Source organism: Coregonus lavaretus, assembly GCF_964263955.1.
Source record: "Coregonus lavaretus genome assembly, contig: HAP1_SCAFFOLD_820, whole genome shotgun sequence".
Taxonomy (NCBI): Eukaryota; Metazoa; Chordata; class Actinopteri; order Salmoniformes; family Salmonidae; genus Coregonus; species Coregonus lavaretus.
Window position 1 is genome coordinate 149,442 of NW_028164333.1, and position 27,197 is coordinate 176,638.

Consider the following 27,197-nt stretch of genomic DNA (forward strand, 5'->3'; position numbering starts at 1 on the left):
GATCATAGCTTTCACCTGGATTCACCTGGTCCCTCTATGTCAGATGCCATACACGCCGTCTGCCCGTTTCAGTTGAAACCATGATTCATCGCTGAAGAGCACACTTCACCAGTGTGCCAGTGGCCATTGAAGGTGAGCATTTGCCCACTGAAGTCAGGTCAAGACCCTGGTGAGGACGACGAGCACGCAGATGAGCTTCCCTGAGACAATTTCTGACAGTTTGTGCAGAAATTATTCGGTTGTGCAAACCCAGTTTAATCAGCTGTCCTGGTGGCTGGTCTCAGACGATCCTGCAGGTGAAGAAGCCGGATGTGGAGGTCCTAGACTGGCCGGTTGGACGTACTGCCAAAATCTCTAAAACAATGTTGGAGGTGGCTTATGGTAATGAAATGAACATTAAATATTCTGGCAAAAGTTCTGGTGGACATTCCTGCAGTCAGCATGCCAATTGCACACTCCCTCAAAACTTGAGACATGTGGCATTGTGTTGTGTGACAAAACTGCACATTTTAGAGTGCCCTTTAATTGTCCCCAGCACAAGGTGCACCTGTGTAATGATCATGCTGTTTAATCAGCTTCATGATATGCCACACCTGTCAGGTGGATGGATTATCTGGGCAAAGGAGAAATGCTCACTAAAAGGGATGTCAAAATGTGCGCACAACATTTGAGAAAATATGCTTTTTGTGCATATGAAAGATTTCTGGGATCTTTTATTTCAGCTCATGAAACATGGGACCAACACTTTACATGTTGCGTTTATGTTTTAGTTCAGGACTGAATGTCATTTATGGTGAGTTTGGTCATTTACAAGAGAATGAAAAGGTTTTGATGCTTGTCTGCTCTGATGTCCTCTGTAGCTCAGCTGGTAGAGCACGGCGCTTGTAACGCCAAGGTAGTGGGTTCGATCCCCGGGACCACCCATACACAAAAATGTATGCACGCATGACTGTAAGTCGCTTTGGATAAAAGCGTCTGCTAAATGGCATATTAATTAATTAATTATTTAATTAATTAATTAAAATGCAGCATGTGTACACGCTGTGTCTGGAGTCGGTAGGGCAACGGGCCTGACTGAGAGAAGATGGGGGAGGAGCAGACTGGCCGAGAACAGAGGAGAGAAAATGGAAGGAAATTAAAAATGTTGGCAGCTGTACAGAGAACTCATCCAAAGGGCTTTGACCTCTCAAATACGGCAGAAAGCTTACACAATAAGATGCACCGTCACCTTATTAATTCAGCAACGTACTAAGATAACGTGACCCCTAAGTTTAACTTGCTAGTTAACGCAGAATTCCTCATTTTTATAATATAATATGCCATTTAGCAGACGCTTTTATCCAAAGTGACTTACAGTCATGCGTGCGTACATTATAAAAAAAAAAAATGGTGTATGGGTGGTCCTGGGGATCGAACCCGTTACAAGCGCCGTGCTCTACCAGCTGAGCTACAGAGGACCACTTTTTCAAATATAAAACGTGTAAGAAATCTCTAAATGCAGATCTAAAATGGTTCTTATTGTCATTTCTGCATCAGACTATTTTTGTGCTTCAATTGCACTTTGCACTGATGAGATTCAGGAACTGGCAGACAGCGCTCTGACTGATGTGGAGCTTTTTTCTCAGGTACTTTTCTCAGTGTAGACAGTCTACTTTTCTCCGTAAAATTCAAGATTTACTTGAAACAAAACATTGGAACTGTAGCTGGCTACATTATTTATATGATAAACATTAAATGCCTAACCCTTTCCTAGGGCTGAACAGAAACAAATCATTAACCTAACCTCTAACATGCTGACAAGACCGTCGCACGCATCCACACCAGACGCGATCAGGACACGCAGGTTGAAATATCAAAGCGAACTCTGAACCTACTATATTAATTTGGGGACAGGTCGAAACACATTAAACATTCATGAACATTTAGCTAGTTAGCTTGCTGTTGCTAGCTAATTGGTCCTGGGATATACAGTGCCTTCGGAACGTATTCAGACCCCTTGCCTTTTTCCACATTTTGTTATGTTACAGCCTTATTCTAAAATGGATTAAATACAAATGTTTCCTCAGCACTGTACACACAATACCCCATAATAACAAAGCAAAAAAAGTTTTGACATTTTTGCAAACAGAAATACCTCAATTTCGAGTCTCATAGCAAAGGGTCTGAATACTTATACAAATGTAATATCGGTTATTCATTTTTTTATAAATTTGCAAATTTCGAAAAATGTGTTTTTGCTTTGTCATTATGGGGTAGTGTGTGTAGATTGATGAGGAACATTTAAAATGTAATCCATACTACTAAAAACCAATGAGGAGCGAGTCAAGCGTCACAAATACAACCGAGTTCTATTTCAGCGCCTGGCTACGCAGACGCTCGTTGACGCGCTCAAGCAGATCAGATAAAATGATTGAATACACATCATTAACCCTAGCATCTAACCCCTAACCCTTTCATAGAGCTGAACAGAAACACATCATTAACCCTAACCCCTAACACCTAACCCTTTCATAGAGCTGAACAGAAACACATCATTAACCCTAGCCTCTAACCTCTAACCCTTTCATAGAGCTGAACAGAAACACATCATTACCCCTAACCTCTAACCCTTTCATAGGGCTGAACAGAAACACATCATTAACCCTAGCATCTAACCCCTAACCCTTTCATAGAGCTGAACAGAAACACATCATTAACCCTAACCTCTAACCCTTTCATAGGGCTGAACAGAAACACATCATTAACCCTAGCCTCTAACACCTAACCCTTTCATAGGGCTGAACAGAAACACATCATTAACCCTAACCTCTAACCCCTAACCCTTTCATAGGGCTGAACAGAAACACATCATTAACCCTAACCTCTAACCCCTAACCCTTTCATAGAGCTGAACAGAAACACATCATTAACCCTAACCTCTAACCCTTTCATAGAGCTGAACAGAAACACATCATTAACCCTAGCCTCTAACCCCTAACCCTTTCATAGAGCTGAACAGAAACACATCATTAACCCTAACCCCTAACCCATTCATAGGGCTGAACAGAAACACATCATTAACCCTAACCTCTAACCTCTAACCCTTTCATAGAGCTGAACAGAAACACATCATTAACCCTAACCTCTAACCCTTTCATAGGGCTGAACAGAAACACATCATTAACCCTAGCCTCTAACACCTAACCCTTTCATAGGGCTGAACAGAAACACATCATTAACCCTAACCTCTAACCCCTAACCCTTTCATAGGGCTGAACAGAAACACATCATTACCCCTAACCTCTAACCCTTTCATAGAGCTGAACAGAAACACATCATTAACCCTAACCTCTAACCCCTTCATAGAGCTGAACAGAAACACATCATTAACCCTAACCTCTAACCCTTTCATAGAGCTGAACAGAAACACATCATTAACCCTAACCTCTAACCCCTTCATAGAGCTGAACAGAAACACATCATTAACCCTAACCTCTAACCCTTTCATAGAGCTGAACAGAAACACATCATTAACCCTAACCTCTAACCTCTAACCCCTTTCATAGAGCTGAACAGAAACACATCATTACCCCTAACCTCTAACCCTTTCATAGGGCTGAACAGAAACACATCATTAACCCTAACCTCTAACCCCTAACCCTTTCATAGAGCTGAACAGAAACACATCATTAACCCTAACCTCTAACCTCTAACCCCTTCATAGAGCTGAACAGAAACACATCATTAACCCTAACCTCTAACCCTTTCATAGAGCTGAACAGAAACACATCATTAACCCTAACCTCTAACCTCTAACCCCTTTCATAGGGCTGAACAGAAACACATCATTACCCCTAACCTCTAACCCTTTCATAGGGCTGAACAGAAACACATCATTAACCCTAACCTCTAACCTCTAACCCTTTCATAGAGCTGAACAGAAACACGGCATTCAGGGTCCCCCCAGGAGTTTTAAACAAGGTGGTGCTGATAAGTCAGTCGAGGGGGAGGTGCTTTGAACACCTGTAACTGCCATTTCCTGCAATCTAAACACTTGAATTAAGTGATTAAGTGCAAATTAATTAATTTTGTAAATATCATTAATACTGGTTGTATTTTTTACATAGTGGTGCAGTCAAGTCCACACCTTTCCTCCCGGCCGGCTCGGCCCACCCTCCTGCAACATGGCTGAGTGACTCATTGCGAGCTTACAGAACTGGGCTGCGGGCAGCTGAGAGAACATGGAGGAAAACCAAACTTCCAGAGAACCTGTCATCTTTTCACTCCCTCCTCTCTACATTCTCTTCCTCTGTATCCGCTGCTAAAGCCACTTTCTACCACTCTAAATTTCAAGCTTCTGCCTCTAACCCTAGGAAACTCTTTTCCACCATCTCCTCCCTCCTTAATCCTCCACCCCCTCCCTCTCTGCAGACAACTTTGTTAACCACTTTAAAAAGAAGGTTGATGACATCTGCTCCTCATTCACTCAGCCTATTGAGTCCACTGGTCCCACTCACACAGAACTACCCTACGCCTTGACCTCTTTCTCCCCTCTCTCTCCAGATGACATCCTGCGACTAGTGAGTTCTGCCCGCTCGACCCCATCCCCTCCTCCAGACCATCTCTGGAGACCTTCTCCCATTCCAGAAGCCATGGATTACAGGAAACATCCGCACTGAGCTAAAGGGTAGAGCTGCCGCTTTCAAGGAACGGGACTCTAACCCGGACGCTTATAAGAAATCCCGCTATGACCTCTGACGAACCATCAAACAGGCAAAGAGTCAATACAGGTCTAAGAAGTGGTTTAGCTCGTCTGGTAGGCTTGTGTCACTGGGCAGCTCGCGGCTGTGCTTCCCTTTGTAGTCTGTTTCCCTGCATTAAAGTCCCCGGCCACTAGGAGCGCTGCATCTGGATGAGCGTTTTCCTGTTGATTAATGGCCTTGTACAACTCATTCAGAGCAATCTTAATGCCGGCATTGGTTTGTGGTGGTAAATAGACAGCTATGAAAAATATAGATGAGAGGAGTTGGGTTAAATGCTTAAGACACATTGCTGTTGAATGCATTCAGTTGTGCAAATGGCTAGGTATCCCCTTTCCCTTACGTATTCTTATCTTTGATGATTTTCTATTGTTGTTGCATGGTGTATACCATGTGTATCCTGTATGTATGGCTAATAAAACTTGAAACTTACCTGACCTGCCAGTGTGCTCAGGGAATGGCGTCTCTGGATTTAAGGGAAACAAGCTGTGATTATCTTGTAACTCCTCCCTGGTTAGGAGCGACACTGTCTGAGGTGAAATATAGTTTAATAAGACCGTTTATAAACTCATGAGCTTATAGTTTGGGACACTTGTGTACTGACAGTTGACAGTGATACTGTTTATTTCAGTGACAACATGTTGCAGCTCTCTCTTGTGAAGGGAGCAGTGAGTCTGTGTGAGTGGAGATGGACAGGGCTGCTGCAGCATTGCCGCGTTGTGGATATTTAACACGTTAGCTTTGGCAGAGTTGTGTGGTGTGAAAACACACTGATTTCCTAAGTGCCAATCATATCAGCCTCGCCGTGAGAGAGGAAGCAGAGAGCAAACATCTGTGTGTGCTTGTGTGTGTGTGTGTGTGTGTGTGTGTGTGTGTGTGTGTGCCACTGGTAGCAGACTGGCTCGTGTCTGTCTGACTTTCTGTCTGTATGTGTGAGGGTGACCCTCCTTCTCTCCCTGGGTTCAAGAGGCCCTGGCTTCTCCTACATGTCACTATCACCCTGAGTTACGACACCAGGGTCTCTACCTCTCTCTCCCCTGCCTCCCTCCTTCTCTCCCTTCATCCATCCCTCCTTCTCTCCAGCCGGGAGTCACCCATCCGAAACGATGTTAAAACAGGGTCATCACCCGCGTACACTTAAAGGGTGTCAGTTTAACCTGCTCTGAAATACTTACGGCTATTATTATATCTTATAAATCATTAAGAAAGTGTAATTATACGAACATTTCATGGAGGAAATGTGCAAGATGACACATGGGAAGGATAATTTAATGGGCCAGCAAGTCCCAGCACTGTGAGAGAAAATATTGAGGTTAGGTTTCTTTTTTACTGCACTGCCGTAGGGGTGGGGAGACAGAGTTAGAGAGAGAGAGAGAGAGAGAGAGACAGTGAGGCCTCGTCAATATCCACAGCATGTAAAAATAACTTCTCATTTCACTCTTTAGACCAGGAGGCTATTCTTACTGTTTATGACATGAGGTTTATGATATGGAAATGTGAATGCATCACGTCTCCATATCATAAAACTCATGTCATAAACAGTGTCAACGTTTATGATCACTATGTTTGATGTACAGTTACAAGATGACATGGCGTCATACCCTGAGTTGTTCTGAACAGAATGAGCCTATGTTTGTCTATTGAGAAGAAACTTTGCTGCGGAACACACACCTAAATGCACTAATGCCTCCTTTCTATGCCCACCAACATTATGATCTGTTTCTCTGAATTGCCTTGTGAAAGCCTAACACTGTAAGATCGTATTTTATAACGTAGCTAGTCGTGTTGGAAATACAACAAGCTTTCAAATGATGCCCACCTGACCCAGATTGCGATATATAATGGTCCGTTTTGGGATTGAGTAAATAACAACTAATTGTGTGGTGGCGGGGATGCAAGGTTGTGCTCTAAACAAAACATTTACAAGTGTACTTGCTTTAGTTCCTCAACAGCACATCTAGGAGAGCTAAATAAAAAACACCTTATAGTTGAAGACTCTTCTTTGAGTCATAAAAGTGCATTGAAATGACTTAGGAACTGTGTAGCCACTTGGAGACACCAGTTGGTCCTCTCATTCAAGCCCTTGTCATTTTTTTGTCTTATGTTGCACCTACCCCACATTTTCCAGGAATATTCTTATCATGTTTCTGAATGTATCCAGAGTATTTTCAGATTTCGTTATCAACAAATGCTGCGAAAAGTACAGTAAATGTAAAATGCACACAAAATCAAGTGTAATGTTTGGATTCAGTCTTGTGTCAGGTGAACTGTTGTGTCCTCAACTTTGGTCTAATAATTTCCCCGTTATCTCCAAACTGTTCCCTTTCAATTGCTACCAGGTTTATGCATATGTGTTTCATGTTTCTTCTGTAAGAAACATTTCAATTTAGCCCTATCCATATAGGCCAATTCCCATGAGTGTAGAGGGTTAATTGATGTTCCTAAACACATATATAAATCGAAGAGTTAAGTTGCTAATGTTCTATATTACTAAGAAACTCTATAAAAAAAAGCTCTATAAAATGGGAACGTAATTGAGTTTATTACATTGCTAGGTGTTTTTTCGAGCGTGGTTATTCTACAATAATAGATTCAGTTAATGACAGTGGAACATCTGCTAATTCATACAAAAGTTAACAGTTATTATCATACCTGTGCAGATGTTAATAGGAAATGAATTGAATGCAGGCTGGTATATAAGGAGACATGAAAATACCTAGAAATGTCCTGTTCTGCCGTTGTTGTTGTTGTTGTTGTTTGGGATGTAAGTGATACATGAAATGTCTCTTTAATCAGACGTCTGTCAATCCAACAGGAATTACTCTGGGTTTCAAGTAGGTCTGGAGTTTGGGGAACCCCGGTTAGCTAGCTAATGTCATTAGCAAAGGTTAAACAGTAGACAAAGGTGGGAAACAAGGAGTCATTTTTAAAGTTAACGTTACAGGTATGAAATATTTTGTTACTTTACCTCAATTAAGCTTGCTATTATAACTAGATATTGTGTTAGGCTATGATGTGTCGCATTTCATTTGATGCAGGCTGGCTAGTTTGTTGCAATGTTAGTGTAGTGTAGGTTATTTGTAGGTGTTGTCGTCAATCAAGAAGTCTGCTTAAGTTGGATCGTGTTCAAAGGCCTTTATTCAAACCACGAGGTTCCAGCGTAAGTACGGACACAATATCCGGAGAACCAGACCCCAAATAAATCTTGCTGCATTCTAACTCTTCGTCACCGCTCCCCCCTTTATATAGCCTTCCAAGAGTTGAATAGCTCCCTCTACTGTTCAATCCCCGTATCTTACCACCCACTTCCTGTTTGTCATATGTGACGTCACGCTAAAACCTTCCCTCTGGATAGCAATAATCAACCTTCCATTTCTTCATGAAAAACCTTTAACAAAGACATAATTTTAATATACTACATATTCCCCCCTTCGAGACAAAACTAAAAAGTCTCGACAACAATAGGATTATGACCAGTATCAATTTATCTTATTGAGTATCTTTAACCTTAAACCAAAAACATTCTTCTCTAGAGTGTAAATACCTTTCTATGAAATAACTGTTTATGAAGTGTAAATACATTACTATGAAATATGAACAACTGTTTGTGAAGTATGAATACATTACTATGACATATGAAGAAATCTCTATGGAGTGTAAGAGCGAAAAACTGTCCGGCAGCCATCTTTTCAGATATCCATCCATCAATCAAGACAGTAAAATTCTCTCACGGTCCCTCTGCCCCAGGCAACCACCGTCGGTACTCCAGATAACCTCATAAACCATGTAAATACATTTGAAACTATAATACAATTAACTACACATGTAAACCCCTGTAAACAAAATCCTATCCAAAAATATCCATTGTACGGCTGGTCAACCCATCGAATCGTACAATGAATCTCTCCCTTCCTAAACCTTCTGTCCCTAAACCCATCGAAATAAACAAAAGCATCTAAGATCCTCATCTGCATTCAATAACATCAAACATCATTCTACTAAAATCAATACCTAAGAATATGACACAATTATGTATTACACATGTCTATATTTCATTGCCAACACTGGAATGTAGTCCACTACACTTCATCTCCCTGTAGTGTCCCCTTCCAATGGACTTGTTGATGATGGAATCAGCCACACCCTCCTTGTTTCATCTCCTCCAGTCATATTGTCCCTTCATATTGTCTTTGTTTGAGTATTCCAATCTCCACATGTTCTCCCAAATGCCTCTGGAAGAAAAAGAAAAAGACCAAACAGTATCTTTTCCAAAAAAAACACTTTCAAATTAAACATCACTATCCACTAAGACTATAAAACTGATATATAAATGATGCATGAATCACATAAACCCATTCCCCCCTTGATTCATAAATCATACTAAAAATCACACTAATATTGAAAAAAACAGTGTAAAATGATCAAATAATCAAAAAGGATATTTATCCATCAGTAGTCCATCTAGACCCCCTCGTCCATCTTCGTCCAGATCAGGAACAATCAACAACGGCATCTGAGTGTTGTCTCCAGGCATCACAACACCAACCCATCTTAATATCATAGCTTTTGCAAAGGTCAGTAACAAAGTACAAAAGCAAAACATGACACACAACGCTATCAGAGCTGCGACTAAAATCTGAACCATCACTGCTCCTATTGGGCCTAACTGATCTTGCAACCAAGACTTCGCCGACCATCCAGCTTTCTCAGATCTTCCAAATGCATCCCTGATATTCTTCAAGGCATCGATAACACTCGTGATATTATCGGAACTATCTGGGATTAAAGTATAACAATCATCCCCCGTCAGATTCATAGCCAAACATAAGCCACCTTGTCTTGCCAAAATATAATCAAGAGCCATGTCATGTTTCAACAACGTCAGTCTGTGACTTCTTTGAGCATTTGACAGAAGGTGAAACCCTCTTATTGTTTCATTTGCAAAGCCCTGCAACGTATATGTAATATTATCAATATGATCTGCTAAGAATGTTACACCATACCATGGAAAAAGACCAAGTCCCCACTTCTCTCCCAGACTTATTCTCCAATGGTAGGCTTCAAGATTAGTAAATTTAGCCATTTCTCTTTTAACCCTATTTTCACCAGTAGTTTCAGATTGATCTGGGATCGGTGCTACTCCTCTTCTTATTGTAAAAACCTCATATGGAAGCTTCAACGTGGACATGTAACAACACCCTTTCCATCCATAAGGTAAAAATATATATGCTCTATCGCCACAAACCCACCAAATATCTCTAAAATTCCCAATAGTTGCATTGATAGGGAAAAATTGATCCATCACCATCAAAGTCCTGCCCTTCTTACTACCTGGAGCATAAAAAGTTACATTATATTTGTCACCTTTACCCTTTCGTCCGTGTTTACCCAAAATCAACATATACCCATCACAATCTGATATTCCCATGAACATACCATTTACCTCATCTGTATTATTAGAACAAATACAAGTTTTAGCTCTCACTGCTCTCACCTCAAATGCTTCAGGGATCACTGTCACCTGACTTTCTTTACCACCCACCATATGCACATAGGGAAATTCATTTAACCAAGAACACTTACTAGGCTTATACAAATGGTGTGACAACGACATATCTTTATCTGTCAATACTCGTTGATGATACAACAGCCATCTCAACGCATAGGCCTGACACCCACCCGCCAATGGTTGAGCAATCGTCTGTAAAATTGAACCCCACGTCTCTGGTGCTGGAATTCTCAACAGACATGGACCCTCAAGATTCCTCACTGATCTTACAGCATGAGTTAATTGCTGAAACCAAAGATTTCTCCCTGCCCATTGATCTTTAATTTTCAAAACCGCCGAATCAAATCCATATGCTTTCCATTTAGCGTCTCTTTTCCCTACCGAGCGGGATTGATCAGATGTATCTTCTGATGTTAAGTTGAACCCAAAAAACCCATCCTGTTCTTCCATGATATTATCCTGTACTATTTCAGATGAACCTATGTTGTTCTCTACCACTATTTGCTGAGTCATTTCAGTTACATCGTTTACTTTTAGAAAAGTTGTTGTTGGTGTCGGTATCATACCTCCTACATTTGTTATTGCCGTCATATCCTTAAATCTTTTCAAAGTTAACATTAAAGTAGTTGATTTAGTTGATGTTTTTTGTTCTAAAATTGGTGCTGACACTATCGGTTCCCTTGTAATCGAATACGATATATTTATGGCTTTACCACCTGTCAATGTTGAAAGAGTTAAATTGCTTCCCATTGTTGTTCTAACAGACTGACGTGTTGGTGTTGTTGTTACTTCATTCCTAGTTTTCGTAACGTTTTGGTCTGACTTTTCTCCTAACTGGTCTAGGCCTATTTTGTCCAATCGAATCACTAGCTTCTCCTTTAACCGAGTTGCCCTTGGTGATCTCTGCTGCTTCACATCCCACTGAAATATTCCCTGTTGCTTCTGGGACGTATTGGAAGTCAATTTCCCCAAATCCTCCTTCCTTTCCATCCCCTGCATAGTCATCCCTGGCATAATCAGAAGTGTCATCATTATCAACGTTAATCCCAACATTGACAATCTCTCCCTCTTCCCGTTCTCCCCTATCTCCATCTTCTCTCTCTACGCGTGGCACCTCTTCTGTAGGCGCTTTAACACAATGTGACAAATGATACCACGTAGGAGACCCCTTAACCTGGACAGCTGTTCCAGTACTACGAACCACTTCAAATGGTCCGTCACGACGTTCGTTATACCACTTCCTCCTGAATACCTTTACGAATACTTTGTCTCCCGGTTGTACTGTATTCCTCTTATCCTCCTCAGGCGCCTTCTGCACCTCTCCTTGTCTTTGCCTGTCAGAAACATATGTGGACAACTTTTTATGAAAATTGGCCATATATGTAACGTACGCTCTCATTTCATCGTCCAACAGGGCCAAGCTTGGACCCTTTCCACTTGTTCGTAAACAAGGCGTTGGCATCCTTCTTCCTGTTAACAACTCATGGGGTGTCATACGTAGATCACGTAGCTCACTTGAGCGACACACCATTAGTGCTAACGGAAGCGCCGCTATCCAGTTTAGACCTGTATGTTGACAAATCTTCACAATGCGGTTCTTCAAGACACCGTTCATTCTTTCACACATCCCCTGACTTTGTGGGTGATAAACTGCTCCAAGACGTTGCTTAATTCCCAATTTTTGCAACATCAATTTTACTGTTTTATCCACAAATTCTCTTCCATTGTCTGAGGATATTCGATCGGGTAATCCCCACCTGCTTATGACTTCTTTACATAAGAACTTGGCAACCGACTGAGCATCCTTACGCTTGGTTGGACAAGCTTCCGTCCATCGTGAAAATCTATCTACAACCACCAACATGTATCTTTTCCCATCAACTGGTTGTATCATATCAACAAAGTCAATGACCAACTCACGCATAGGACCCCTTGGTGTAGGAATGTAACCTGGATGAACAGGTATCCCTCTTCGAACATTATTTTTAAGACAGATAGTGCATCTTCCTATCAAATAATCAATTTGTTCAAACAAATATGGAGCCCAAAAACCATATTCCTTTGTGATCTTTCTGTGAACCTCCCCCCTCGCAACATGAGCTAAGCCATGTGCTTCTTGAATCATCAGACCTAAGAGGTCTAGAGGCGCTACTATCAACCCCTCATGGTTTCTCCACAGACCAGTAGCATCTTTGACCGCTCCTCGGTCTAGCCATAGCTGTTGGTCGATCATAGAAGCGGCTTCTTGCATCAAAATTACATCTCGAAGCGTAATTTTGTCTTCCAAGTCCACTACATGAGTGACCAGAAACACTTTCCCCAATTTGTCCGCTCCTGCAACGGCTTTTGCAGCTTCATCAGCAGCTTTGTTCCCTTGTGTCACTCTTGACATATCTGTCTTGTGAGCTGCACACTTAGCTATCGCTATCTCTGTAGGTTTCATCATAGCATGCAACAATTTCATGATTTGTGCATGATGCTGTATCGGAGAACCATCCGATTTCTTGAACCCTCGACCTTTCCATACCGCCCCAAACAAATGACATACACTATGTGCATATGCTGAATCAGTGTATATGGTTACTCGCTTACCTTCTGCTAACAAACATGCTTCTGTTAGCCCCACAAGTTCAGCAAGTTGTGCAGACGCAGGCTGTGGTATTACTTCAGCCTTTTCAACAACAAATCCCGTCCCTCTGCCTCTAACTACTGCATAACCAGCACATAACTTATCTCCTACCCGATAGCAAGACCCATCAGTCCAATACTCCAGGTCTGCTTCACGTAATGGAAAGGCTTGTAAATCTGATCGAAGCCTCGAATATCTCTCTGCTTCTTGGACACAATCATGTGGCTCACCATCCTCGGAAGTTGGTAAACTCTCGGCTGGATTTACTGTATCACATCTCACAAGGGTGACATCCTCCTGCTCTAAGAGTCTATGATAGTCTCTGAGCCTAGGCATTGTCAATGTATACTTCCCATAGTTCAAAAGATTTCTGAGACTATGATGGGTAAGAATTGTCACGGGGTAGCCCATCGTGACTGATGATGCTTTGTCATACATGGAATACACCCCCACCATTGCTCTGTAGCATAGTGGTAACCCTAGTTCTACCTCTGAATAAGCAGTAGAGTAGTAGGAAATAGGCTGAGGATTCGTCCCCATGCCTGTCGGTTGACAAAGAACCGCGCATGCATATCTACCTCCAGTAGAAGTAGACACATATAACAAAAAGTTCTTTGAATAATCTGGTAGTGCAAGTGCAGGTGCCTCCTGCAACCTCTGTTTGATAGTTTCAAATGCCACATGACCTTCCGGTGTCCAGGAAAGATTGCTATGAAGTTGACCACTCTCAGTACCCCTCACCATAGCCCTCAATGGGGCCATCAAACTAGTATAATCCTCTACCCAAGCGGAGGAATAACCAGCAATACCCAGAAATGTCATCATTTCTCTGACTGTTCTAGGTTTTGGAGCCTTACGAATAGTTTCCACCTGCTTGTCTGAAATGTTTCTGTGGCCATGAGTTATGTTTTGACCTAAATATACCACTTTCTCCTGACAATATTGCAACTTTTTCTGTGACACCTTGTGTCCCTTTTCTGCCAATACCTGTAGTAATTTAATTGAGTCCCTATGACATGTTTCCTTATTTTGTGAGCAAACCATTATATCATCCACGTACTGAATGACAGTGCTCTGCAATATCTGATCTATCCCTACCAAATCCTCCTTCAATACTTTATTGAAGATATGCGGCGAATGCCGGTACCCCTGTGGCATTCTATTGTACTCATAGAACTGTCCCTTATAGGTGAACCCAAATAAATCCTGACTCTCTACACTAAGTGGAACACTGAAAAATGCTCCACATAAGTCCAGTACTGTAAAATGTGTCGCATCTGGAGGAACTTGAGCTAACAAGGTATGAGGATCTGGCACATCCGCTGGAAAGTCAATCACTATTTCATTCACTGCTCTCAAATCATGAGCTACACGATAACTTCCATCTGGTTTTTTTACAGGCCACAAAGGCGTGTTACTCCGAGGGTGTTTTGTTGTCCTTAAAACCCCTACTGTCGAAAGTCCATCAATTTGTGGTTCAATCCCTTTGATTGCTTCCTCTGTCAATGGATATTGATTTTTCCATGGAGGTTTGGCTCCTGGTCGAAGTTCAACCTTCACAGGTTGAGCTGATTTTACAAGTCCAATATCAGTACTATGTTGAGACCACAACCCTTCTGGAACTTGTTGCAACATCTCCTCTTTCATAGGATCTGAATCAATCTTCATATTGCAAATGGATTCATGTGTCATTCCTACAGCCTGTGGCTCTCCTTGTCCTTGAGCCGAAATCATTATTTTGAGAAATCGTTGATCTTCACTTCTCCAAATCGCCAAATTTTCTTTCGTTGGTCTGAAAGTAAGTTTCTCTGCTTCTGTCATCATTTCTCCCATTTGCTTTTGCTCATAGCCTTCTGAAACCAACAAGGTAACATGTGGCACACTCTTCTCAATCTCAAATTCTCTATTCAGATAATCATCGGTGTTTATCTTCATAGCTGCTCCTTGTGGTCCTAAAATAATGCAACTTGAGCTAAGTTGAACATTCTTCGGTTGATGACTCAACCATTCCTCTGATTGTGGTTGAGCAGCCTTCTTGAAATACTTAAGCGTACAATGGAATGGATATTCCGGAAGCTTTGCATCAGGCATATTTGCAACAATAAATTTTTCCCATATCTTAGCCTGTTTCATAAAATCTTCACTGAGATTTCCAATCCAGAATACTGAAGACGAATCCATCTCCGTCATCATCGACAATTGGTAAACCTTTTCCTTTGGCATTTCTATCAGACAGCCGTCTGGTGTACATCTGATTGTACAGTTCAACTTACACAAGGCATCTCTTCCCAATAATGCAACAGGTGTATGTTCTGATACCAGTATGGGTATCTTAATTTTGTGATCTTTATAGCAGAGCTCAATTGGTTCCGTAAGAGGAATCAGCTGTTTTACTCCCTCAAATCCGATTGTCCTAACGAGTTGATTGGACATAGGGAGATGTGTAGCATCTTCAGGTCGAACACAGGTGAACGCTGCTCCGCTATCCGCCATTACTTCCAATGGTCGGTTGTTTATTTTCACCTCAATTGTTGGATCTCTTTCCGATCCTGACGCTACCAGCTGACACCTCCCTTTCGGATCATCTAGGCACCTCTAGAATCCGTGCTCCGGACCCCTGTAGGGGTTCACTGGTCCTCCAGATGATTTTGCCTGGCCCCTGTATCTTCCTCTGAAATTCCCTCTAATGTTTTCTCCTGCCCAATTGCACTCCCGGAAAAAGTGACCAACCTGTCCACAATTATAACACACCTCTGGAGACGGCGGGAAGTATGTCTTAACTCTTCCTCCCCTTTCTAATCCTTCTCGTCCTCTTCCTCTCCAATTCTGTGTCTGCCCAGAAATTGGCTGTGGGTATGAATTAACTGGTGCCGCCATTGGTGGCTGGTACAATTGCGGTTGGAACTGTTCTGGTGGAAGCTGTGGCAGTGCTTGTTGGTTCGGTACACACGGACTCTGCATAACCAAAGCTTGTTTCTTATCCTTTTTATTCTCTCCCAGTTGTATCAGATTAAGTTTCCGGAGAGTTTCTTCGTCCTGCTCTTTCTGATTGAGTTCCTTCTTCCTGTACAGATCCACTTGATGAGCTATGTGATCTGTATAGACCCCTTTTGTCATGCTTCCAAGTCCAACTACTTCTGCCAGTTTGCTTCTTACTGGTGCGGGCAGTCCCATTTGCAGTTTAGCTCTCAAAATTGACTGCTCAATTTGACTCACATCTGGATCATTTCCAGTAATATTTCTCCACACTTGATGAACTCTTGACACATAGGCTCTCGGATTTTCTTGTTGTCCTAGTGGGTCAATCAGAATATTATCAGGATGCACATTCGTTGGAAATGTATCTTTCAATGCTCTCCACAGACGATTCCTACTTGCAGCCAACAATTCAGGATCGTTCACTGCCGTCCCAACATATCTCATGAGTCCAGCCCTCTGGAAGACTTCTTCCATATCCGGAATCCCAATGAGATTAGCCAACAGTCTCTTAACGTCTCCTATGGCAGACTGTGTTCCCACCGTAATTTCCTCCAATTTCGAAATCCAAGGATAGGCCCCATTCTGAAGAATAGGCAGCTTCTCCAGTATGTTCGACATATCGGTATTTTGCAACGGCTTATATTCAAAGTTTTGACCTCGAATGATAACTGGTACCATTTTGCTCGGGGTATCTTTCCTTGACCTTAATGCATATTTTGTCTCATCTTTTTCAGATTCTCTTCTCAGCTGTCTCTCCTTCCGTATGGTCAGCGACTGAAGTTGTTCCTGTACCTCTCTTACTTCTCCTGCAGTCCTTGCACTCTTCAGTTCTGATAAGCATTGGTCTATATCTCCGTCTATTTCTTCTGCGACAGTCTTTGCAGGACAAACTCCCTTCAAATACGCAGCACCGTCAGTCTCCTCTTTATCGCTGTCTTCATCTTTGCTTCCCTCAGCACTCGAAGATATTGTATCCTTCTTCTTCGAATCTTCCTCAGCACTGTAATATCTTGTATCCTTCTTCTTCAAACCTTTCTCAGAATATCTTGTATCCTTCTTCTTCAAACCTTCCTTACCCCTTCTCTCCGTTCTGGCCAACCTCCGTTTGATGACCGGATCATATCCACCCATGATCCCCTCTAAATCACTCTGATCATCATCGTCCTCCTCCAATTCCATCCTACTTAACCTCATACCACCCTTAGTTTTCAGACCTCTCGTTTTCTTTCCACCTTTGGTGCTTGGATGCATTTTTACGGTCGTTTCTGCTTGTCCTCTCTCTATAATTTGTTCATCCTCATCTCTGATGTAATAATCCCCCTGTTGGAGGATCACTGGAAGCTGAGGATAAGCATCCCTAAGCTCAACTTCCTTCTCATACGGTGGGGGTCTTCTCGCCGAATCCGTATGTGAGAAAGGTATACCGACCTCTACCCTCAGTTTCTCTGTCGACGTCTCTTCCTTTAGCTTCTTCTCCATACCTTTGCTTCCCTTGTCTTTGGTATCTTTCATCAGTTTTTGTCCTTCGTCTTCAAACAATTTAAGAACACCCAGCTCCCTTTGTCTCTTCTCTTTACGTCGTTCCTTTTGTTTTCCCTTCTTCTGATCTGCCTTGTAAATTGACAGAAGTACTTTCATGATGTTGATAACATCCGGATTAAGAGTCCCTTCCTCTGGCCAGGGTTGTTCAATGTCAGGCCAACGTTTGTTCCATTTGCCGGATAATCTCGCAATACCCTTAACTAAAGGATTACTATGTTCGACTATATTAACTGGTGTAATAACTTTCATAGCCTTGCTATCCTTTCTCCCCATTGTAAGTCCTCTTTTATCTTCCTTTATTGTGAACTATTTATTTTAGCCTATGGCTTCCCCCCCTTTAATTATTAATATAACCTAAACAACCAGAGAGAAAACAAATTTTTTTTTTTTTTTTTTTAAATCACTAAATAAAACGAAAAATTAAAAAATATGACTATTAAAATTTTTTAAAAATCTGAATATCAATTTTTTTTTTTGAAAAATATGAATAATTAAAAAATTAAAATATGAATATTAAACCTTTGGAAAAATATGAATAATTAAAAAAAATTAAAATATGAATATTAAAATTTTAATTAAAAATAAACCCCCCCAAAAAAATCCATTAAATTATTCAATTAAAATTTTAATTAACAACTATGAATAATTATAAATAATTAAGACCAATTTTTATTTCTACACCTATTTTACCAATTTAGGACCCACTTACCTTAACCCCTCCGGAAAGTGAATACCAGTAGTCAACTTCCACAGCAATCCAAACAACATGGAATTCTAATCTACAACACCATCACCCCAATAAATTCCATTGTTTAATATGCACCCAGAAGTATTTTACTATCACCGAATAAAACAACATGCACCCAAGTATTTTAATATCACAGAATAAAAAGACTTCCAATCTACAACAATACCACACCAATATAAACCATTGTTTAATATGAAGCCAAATATTTCAATATCACAGAATAATGTCAGTACCTGCTTTCCAACCGAATCCCCCAGTCAGGCCCAGTAATGCACTGAGACCCAAAACTGCAACTTTTATTCCCTGATCAGTCTGTTGCCAAGCGTGTAAGAGAGTATCATTGCATCCAACATCCTGTTGAGAGACTTTGTAGACAAAAAAGTACTAGCCTGATTTTGGATGATCCTCTGTTTGCGTCACACCTTGTCACGTCACGCCACGCAACGCCGCGCACGTTAGCCCCCCTCTCTCTCCTTCGCTCCGTTCTACAGCCTCATATAACAAGGGAAGAAAACGATACAGCCAAGCATTTAAAGTTTACACTTAACCAAGGTATTCCCCACTCATATTTGCTACCAAACGGAACCTAGAAAGAAATAAATCAACACATTTTAAACCGGACCCCAAGAATAAATAAATCGCTCAAAACATTTTAATTTTATTTTAACCCGTCATTCAAATCAATGCATTATACTTCGTCACCATATATTTAATTTATAAATGTACTACATCTCAACAAATAGTTTAACGTTCACATAACAGTTACTTTAATAATTTTAAAAGAGTCGTGTTCACCTTTTCCGGTAGCCATTACCCCTGAAAAGAAACCTGAAACAATCATATGACCGTACTGGCCACCATTTTGTTCCGTCGCCTCAGCACGACCGCATGTCGTAGATTTAGTGCCGTAAACCAAAACGTGTCCTAATCTCGTGTCATAAACTCCCCCTTTCTGTAGTGTAGTGTCGCAAAATTAAACGCATGCGCACAACCATTCACAAATACTTTTCCCCATGAAAGAATGATTCTCTACCTTCTCTCCCCAAACAGAAAGAATAACAGCCAGCTGTAACTTCCCATTTCCCCCTTATAGTCAAACAACATTTAACAGCGCTCACAAAACATACAACCTGACTTACAGACAGTGACAAGTTTAAGAGACTTTAACCCATCGCAATGGAATCTCTAAGGATATCCGTTAGCATGTAGCACGCAACACAATTAGCATTCAACCTTAGCAGTTAGCTTAGCCTACGGTACACCGTGACACAAAACCCAATTAGCACTAGCATCCACCTCAGCCACCATGATGTAGCATGATTCACACTTTAGCCTTAAGCATTAGCATTTAGCATTTAGCCACGATGTACCACGTGACCCGAACCATACAATCAAGCCTTAGCCACGAGACACCACGTGGCCTGAAACAATCCAGCATTAACACCAACCTCCAGCTAACTGCAGCCTACTAGCTATACAAATGAACACCCCGCACCGCGGCCCAATCATTGTCCATGATTATCAATAATATCTCCATCTAACTTTTTGTTGCCTTGAAAGATGAATCTCATATCAAGCGGTTATCCCCAAACCAATTTCCCGTCGGCCAGAGGAGGAGTATAACATAAATACACCAATTCACTTCATAATTCCCGCTTAAGAAATCAACCTGATTCAGTCTAACTAAGCCCAGGATTTGTAGCCCATCCCTAAAGAATCGCCTCGATCAAGAGGTCTTGTCCAGATTCACGGTGCTCTAATTATGCAGATATCTCCCAACCTTTATTCTCTACCAATCCATTGTCCTAAACATGCTATTATTCCCCATTTACCCATCAACCCAATTTAGAATATTTGTTATCAGACTCCGAATCAACAACAACACCATACCTCAATAACGACCCAAGTACTTTTAACTGTACACCGTCAAAGCCCTCTCCCCAATCAACGAAATGACTAGTGTCCAAAGTTTGTGAATAATCTCACCTTTAGCCGGCTTGAACAGTAGTCAACTCGCGAATCCAGGAAAGGGACCAACAACGATGCAATCAATATCTCAGCGGAGCCTCCAAATTGTAGTGTAGGTTATTTGTAGGTGTTGTCGTCAATCAAGAAGTCTGCTTAAGTTGGATCGTGTTCAAAGGCCTTTATTCAAACCACGAGGTTCCAGCGTAAGTACGGACACAATATCCGGAGAACCAGACCCCAAATAAATCTTGCTGCATTCTAACTCTTCGTCACCGCTCCCCCCTTTATATAGCCTTCCAAGAGTTGAATAGCTCCCTCTACTGTTCAATCCCCGTATCTTACCACCCACTTCCTGTTTGTCATATGTGACGTCACGCTAAAACCTTCCCTCTGGATAGCAATAATCAACCTTCCATTTCTTCATGAAAAACCTTTAACAAAGACATAATTTTAATATACTACATTAGCTAACGTTAGTTAATGTCAACCAATTTGACTAGCTAACTAGCCATAACTGTCTGGCTTAGCTAACTAGCAATGGAGTTGAATATTCATTTAACGTCAGGTAACTAGTTAAACTGCTTAGTAGCTATACGTTTTCCAATAACGTTAATGTCAATATTACATATTGTCGTTTTAAGCGCAAAACGTACGCGCGTAAAATTAGAGGTTAGCTAGCGTTGGCTATCCTATGAATATAATATCCACAGAGTTAACATTACTATTATCTTTAATATAGCTAAGGTTAACGTTACTGGACTGATCTGATGCTGCCTACGATTAATGTTAACAATTATCGTTTAGTAGTGTCAAAGTCGCGTCAATTCAAATCTGGTATTAGGAACAAAAGAGGTCAACACGACTTCTAAGATATACTAGTTATTTTAATTAATGCAAAAACCTTCAATGGTAAACAGTGGAGGCTCCTGAAAAAATTCTCAGGGGGGGCAATTTTTCTGACGATTTAGGTGACCTACACACATTTAAAAAAAAGATACAGTGGGGAAAAAAAGTATTTAGTCAGCCACCAATTGTGCAAGTTCTCCCACTTAAAAAGATGAGAGAGGCCTGTAATTTTCATCATAGGTACACGTCAACTATGACAGACAAATTGAGAAAAAAATATCCTGAAAATCACATTGTAGGATTTTTTATGAATTTATTTGTAAATTATGGTGGAAAATAAGTATTTGGTCACCTACAAACAAGCAAGATTTCTGGCTCTCACAGACCTGTAACTTCTTCTTTAAGAGGCTCCTCTGTCCTCCACTCGTTACCTGTATTAATGGCACCTGTTTGAACTTGTTATCAGTATAAAAGACACCTGTCCACAACCTCAAACAGTCACACTCCAAACTCCACTATGGCCAAGACCAAAGAGCTGTCAAAGGACACCAGAAACAAAATTGTAGAGCTGCACCAGGCTGGGAAGACTGAATCTGCAATAGGTAAGCAGCTTGGTTTGAAGAAATCAACTGTGGGAGCAATTATTAGGAAAAGGAAGACATACAAGACCACTGATAATCTCCCTCGATCTGGGGCTCCACGCAAGATCTCACCCCGTGGGGTCAAAATGATCACAAGAACGGTGAGCAAAAATCCCAGAACCACACGGGGGGACCTAGTGAATGACCTGCAGAGAGCTGGGACCAAAGTAACAAAGCCTACCATCAGTAACACACTACGCCGCCAGGGACTCAAGTCCTGCAGTGCCAGACGTGCCCCCCTGCTTAAGCCAGTACATGTCCAGGCCCGTCTGAAGTTTGCTAGAGTGCATTTGGATGATCCAGAAGAGGATTGGGAGAATGTCATATGGTCAGATGAAACCAAAATATAACTTTTTGGTAAAAACTCAACTCGTCGTGTTTGGAGGACAAAGAATACTGAGTTGCATCCAAAGAACACCATACCTACTGTTAAGCATGGGGGTGGAAACATCATGCTTTGGGGCTGTTTTTCTGCAAAGGGACGAGGACGACTGATCCGTGTAAAGGAAAGAATGAATGGGGCCATGTATCGTGAGATTTTGAGTGAAAACCTTCCATCAGCAAGGGCATTGAAGATGCTCCGTGGCTGGGTCTTTCAGCATGACAATGATCCCAAACACACCGCCCGGGCAACGAAGGAGTTGCTTCGTAAGAAGCATTTCAAGGTCCTGGAGTGGCCTAGCCAGTCTCCAGATCTCAACCCCATAGAAAATCTTTGGAGGGAGTTGAAAGTCTGTGTTGCCCAGCGACAGCCCCAAAACATCACTGCTCTAGAGGAGATCTGCATGGAGGAATGGGCCAAAATACCAGCAACAGTGTGTGAAAACCTTGTGAAGACTTATAGAAAAAGTTTGACCTGTGTCATTGCCAACAAAGGGTATATAACAAAGTTTTAAGAAACTTTTGTTATTGACCAAATACTTATTTTCCACCATAATTTGCAAATAAATTCATTAAAAATCCTACAATGTGATTTTCTGGAATTTTTTTCTCATTTTGTCTGTCATAGTTGACGTGTACCTATGATGAAAATTACAGGCCTCTCTCATCTTTTTAAGTGGGAGAACTTGCACAATTGGTGGCTGACTAAATACTTTTTTTCCCCACTGTATGTCCAGCAACAACATGAAGACAGGGGCAGCATATAAGTCAATGCCAGAAGCATTTATTGACTGATCTCAAAAGTGTTGGCTTACAAAAGCAAAATAAGTTATCACAGTAAAAATAATCAAGGGTGTTCTTTCACATTCCTCAACACTGCATAAACAATATGCATTTCCATAAACAAATGAAATATCAGCTGAAAATACAGCATCTTGGTATTTGTTCAGATTGCAGGATCAACAAGAGCTTTTACCACATTTGTTGCCTCATGGTTGAATTGGAAATATGTGCACCTGAGCATAATTCACAACAAGCAAGCAGGAGCTTTTGATAGAGGCTACTGAAAACATTGATGCAAGTTATTGGTAATAAGACATTTTTATAGACTTCCATATTCTGCCCTCTTGTATAGATTTGTGAAAATGAACAGTGATAGACATTTTGCCTGAAAACAGAATTTGAAAATAATTTATAGAAAAGGTAAACACAGCTATCTGTATGGCTTTGTAAAAATGAACAACCATATTCTGGCCAATTGTATAGATTTGTAAAAATGAACATGAACAGATTATTATTTTTTTTTAAACTTTTTTAAAAATTAAAAATAACTATTTTAAACAACATCAACTGTGAACTGATTTGGGCGTGTGTGTGTTAAAGAGACAGACAGGGAGGGACAAAGAGAGAGAGAGGCTACATTACTTGTACTGAAACTGTTCTCTTCTCTCTTTCAATGCAGCAAAGCGGTTAATGACTTTTTCATTGAAATCAGGCATGCTGAGGACTAGTTCCCTCTCCATGGAAAGCATGGCCAGTGCATTCAGACGTTCCTGGCCCATTGAATTTCGCAGGAATGTCTTAACTCGTGTCAAAGTTGAGAAACATCTCTCAGCTTCAGCTGTTGTCATGGGAGTAGTTATGAGGATGTTCAACAGAGTCACAGTCTCAGAGAACGTCTCCTGGAGGTTGTAGCTCATGAGAACCTGGTACAGTGCCAGTGCACCACGGTTTGACTTTCTCGTCCTCGGCAAAAAGACCGTTCAGTCTCTCCAAAAGCACACTGGCGATTGAGACTGAGGTTGATTCCGAGATGGGAAGGAACTCAAAAAAGCGCTCCTGCACTTTGTGGTTGCTATCTATGTACCTCAGCACAAGCACCAGCTGTGTCTGTGTAGAAACGTCCGTGGTCTCGTCAGCTTGGCTAGCTACGAAGTTCGCCGACTTCACCTCCTCCACAATATGTTCCCTCATGACCGCTAGCATACAATCCAGTAGCTCTGAACGCTAGCCATCTTTTGATAGTAGTACGTGAATTGATTGACGCTGCTACCCGCTCTTTTCTTAGTTACGTTCATGGTTATGTTACGTATGACGAAAGCGCGTAAGTGCAAGCCCTCAGAAACCCATAGAGATTGTATTGAAAGCTCTGATATTTGAAAAAAATAAGATTTTACATGAGAGGCTATGACAGACTTCTGGGGCGATTTTCAACCTGACTGAAATCGCCCCAAAAGGGGCGGGGCCATTTGAAGCACGACTTTAGCCTGATTGGACATTTAGTGGCAGATCAGACGTCTAGATTAAAACACTGATAACTACTGTTGCCGTGATATAATTGATTAGAAAAAAAATCCCTTTTCCCGTTTGGCAGTGCGTCGCCCATATCGCCCTAATGAACACACCGCCCCTGATGGTAAATATGATGTTTCGTATATACGGGCTCTCTGAGATGTCTCGCAGGACACCCCAGACAACTAAAAACATTGTTCCAGATTCAATACTCAAATACTCCGACAGAGAAATTTTCCCACTTCTCTGCTGGCCAATTAGAGTAAAGACTTGAGCGTGGTTTAAACTTTCTCAGCCAATCCGTTGGTTCAGGGGTTGGTCTCATCTCCTCGGCGCCATTTGTTGTACACTTCAGCCAGGCACAAGATTATCATAACAACCTATCATAGTGAGAAGAGCCAGCTCCCTTAGACATCATTCCTACGTCCAAGGAAGGCTCACAGATCACAAAGAACCAGTATAGTCTAGCATTTGAAGACACAATCCTTATCTTATTTTACCCCCTAAAACAGCTCTTCACATCAATCACAGCCTGCCAGGTGTCACAGCCTACATTAGCCCAGTCAAGAATGCATTCTTTCTAAGTTAGTCATCCCATCAATTTAGGAGAATAATAAATCCCCAATAGTAGTTAACTATAATATTTTACTCTAAATTAGTTGGCTAGCCGGTTAGCTAACCTGGCTAGCTAGTTAGCTATGCTGCAAGCTAAATTGGGGGGAACTAGGGTAGGGCGCCCTTTGATTTGGAGGGATTGCAGCTCTAAATTGTCCTAACTTTTTGATCAACCAAAACAATATCTAGCTAATGTTACATTTTAGAGAATGTAACTAACTCTAGTATGAGTGTGCAATCCACGGTGGTGTGATACAACGTGTTATGTAGCTACTGTAGCTAGCCAGTTTGTCGCGTTTTGATTGAGATGAAACTGGCTAATGCACCGTTTTATTTTCTCTTCCTCAGGGCTACAATTTGTGACCACAATCAGTCATTTAAAAATGAAGTGTCCGTCCAACTACGAGGAACCCCGGTTTCCATGCAACATGGAGAAACATGTCACATACAAGGAGTCGGGCCTGAAAACCTCCCCACTAAAGGAATGCGTCCAAGTAGTAGTCAAACCACAGCTCTCACCATGTGTCACCACCGCTGCCAACTTTTGCCTCAAGGATGATGTGAAAGGTGTTCACAATAAGGAGAACAACCAACATGATGGGGTACTTGACGAGGTAAACCTAGGCTGTGAAGCATTCGAGGACATCGGTTTCCTCTCTTTACAGAACAGCCAGATAGAGGACGTTGATAACATAAAGGAACTAGAACAGTCTCCAGGACAGGATATATTCTCCCCATGTACTCCAGTTGCTGATTATCACAAGGCTAAGCATACTGCCTCAAAACTCCCCATACTGAAGTTTCAACACGCTGTATGCCAAGATCTCGCCAACAGTTTCAAGAGGACCCATAGCTATGACTGGTCTGTGATTAGCCGGCTAGCAGAGGACTCCGGCCTTGAAAGGGTTTTGGGTGGGAACATGGGCCTTGAATGTATGGCTGTTTTAAAAGCACTGCTGGAGAGGGACATGAAGCACATCCTCACCAGGATCCTGCATCTGCTAGGAGATGTCGACTTGATAAGGTAAATGACAAATGTAATAAGGTAAACATGTGACCTTTACTGGTCCTATGACAATTGTACAGGTTTTTCAACATGGAAATGTTTTTATACTCTTATCATGTATTCATTCATGGTGGTTTTCTTCACAGCTGTAGAAAAGTGAGCAAGACCTGGAGAAAAATCTACCAAGGCAAGTCTGCACTCCGTAGATGCGACCAGGCTAAACAGAGACTCAGGGTAAGCGCTAACATTTAACTGGGGTTCCTTTAGTCATTGTATACCCTTTATCAGGTGTCAATGGTTTTGAACCACATTGATGGTTTGTTTTTTTTAGCTTGCAGAGGCTCCAAACTTTGCTAATCCCTTATGCTGATATGTTCTTAATCTGGATTCATTTACAGGGGCTCCTTCAAGTACTTCAATCTTAATTACCTAACCATAGGGTAATCCACTGCATGAATATTGTTTGGTAAATGGCAATGTCCGTTTTTGTTGTAGGACCCAAGAACTTCTGTAGGACTGGAGAATGTCGGCTCTTTGACACGAGACGCCGCCCTGTCCCGGGTTGTAATGACCTGTATGCAGAGGGTAGCTTCAACCCCTTATCCATAAGTCTAGCTATAGGATGCTCTCCCAGAGAGAAGGCACACCGTCGCTGTACTGCTCCCAGCAATCTCGCTTCAGAGAATACCAAGCGGTGACGGTTGCGCTATTCACTTTGCATGTAAAGGTTCAGAGGACATGATGGTGCTCAGTGTGTGTACTTATTGAGAGTTGGTGTCACCCTTCAATCAGTTCTAAGAAAGTAATTGACATGTTCATGTTACAAATGATACAATGAGTGAGTTATGCTCCGTAGCCTTATACATTCTTTGCTTGTGTTCTCTAGGCTGCCAGTTTGCTGAAGCAGCACGAGTCGCTGAAGCCCTGTAAGCGCTGCGGCTCTCCTGCCAAGCACAACGCAGATGCCATGAGGGCCACCTGTACCCGCCTCAGCTGTGCCTTTGACTTCTGCACCCTGTGCCAGGGCCCTTTTCATGGCTCCTCAGCCTGCCACACAGGGCTGGCCCGGGGGCCTAGCAGCTCCAGAGCCATCCTCATCGGCAGCGCTCGCAGCAAGAGGAACGTCAGGCGCCTGTGAGATCAACGCCGCCCTGGATGAAGACTCAATAACGCACCTTTTTTAAAAACCAACTAAATTTTAACTATTATTTAGTAGTTTTATTCATGGACCTTTTAGCCCACTGCCTCCTCTCCACATACCAAAGGGATCTCGGCTATTGGAATACCCTGTATTAGAACACA

The 27,197-nt window shown here is 41.7% G+C and overlaps 1 pseudogene across 1 annotated transcript; it reads left to right on the top strand.

Annotated features, from left to right (window-relative positions):
• Positions 1–7,491: 7,491 nt before the first annotated feature.
• Positions 7,492–27,193, top strand: LOC311117140 (F-box only protein 5-like; annotated as a pseudogene). The gene is made up of 5 exons: positions 7,492–7,683; positions 25,238–25,913; positions 26,042–26,129; positions 26,391–26,589; positions 26,782–27,193. The product of its transcript is annotated as an F-box only protein 5-like (transcript).
• The last annotated feature ends 4 nt before the right edge of the window (positions 27,194–27,197 follow it).